This window comes from Octodon degus, unplaced genomic scaffold, assembly GCF_000260255.1.
Source record: "Octodon degus isolate 3935 unplaced genomic scaffold, OctDeg1.0 scaffold00099, whole genome shotgun sequence".
Classification (NCBI taxonomy): Eukaryota; Metazoa; Chordata; class Mammalia; order Rodentia; family Octodontidae; genus Octodon; species Octodon degus.
The window spans coordinates 7642328-7643359 of record NW_004524675.1 but is presented as its reverse complement, the minus strand read 5'-3'; positions in this window follow the sequence as shown (position 1 = coordinate 7643359).

Below are 1032 nucleotides of genomic sequence, written 5' to 3'. Positions count from 1 at the left end.
TAGGCCACAACGCCCCCGCTGGAGCGGGTTGAGGGAATGGGGGCCCACGCCAGGACTGAAGGAGGGTGCCACCTGCTGAAGCGGACTGAGGGAGCCCCCTCAGTTCCTGACGCAAGTCAGCATATCCAGGACAAGGGGACGCCTGCTTCCCTTTTTGGACCGTGCCCCGTGTGGTTGCAACAGTCCTTTTGAATATCACTTCCTCTTCTGAGCTTTCTGAGTCCAATCCGGAACTCTCAGAACTCTCCTGAGGGTCAGGCTTAACGGGAGGGCCATGAAGGCCAAACTCAGTGGGAGGAGCGGACGTTTCAGAACATTCAGAGCGGGCCTTGTCAAGGGTCTGCCTAGCCAAGTGGAGCTCAGAAGCGTCCTCATTGGCCAAACAAGCTCTGACCAGCTCCCACAGGGGCAAATCCATAGGGTCCAACTTGCCCATAGCCTTAGCACCTAGCAGGTCCCTTTTTAACTTCTCCCATGATGGGAGGGTCAAAGAACCTGTGGACCAAAACCAGGGCGCCAGATCATTGATATGGTCCAAAAAATGAGACACGGTGCCTTGACTGATCCGTATGCCGCGGAATTTGAGCAGTACCCTCAGTGAGGCGGCAAGGGGTTTGTGGGCTGCATTACCCATGACATTAAAAGTGAAAGTGCAAAAAACAAGCAAAAGGGGAACACGAGCGGCGTCTGTATGGAAGACGCTTTAGAGTTTGTCGGGTGCGTCCACCCGACCCAGGTGACCCAGTACTCACCTGATCTAGGTACCTATCCGCTGTATCATGTGTAGCTGACCCGGGGTGTCGAGAAGAGACACTCCAGGTCCTCTGTTGTTATTAGACCAAATTTTTTCACTGCCAGTAGACTATGACGGGGAATGTACCTCTGTGTCACTTGGCCAGAGTGAGCACAGTGGTAGATTAAAGCAGGTCCCCGTACAGGCCACCAGTTGTTCAGTGCCGTATCAATAAGAGTCTATCACTTGTGGGTCAGCTCTCAGTATTTATTGTGTACAGCGCAATTGGATCTAACAAG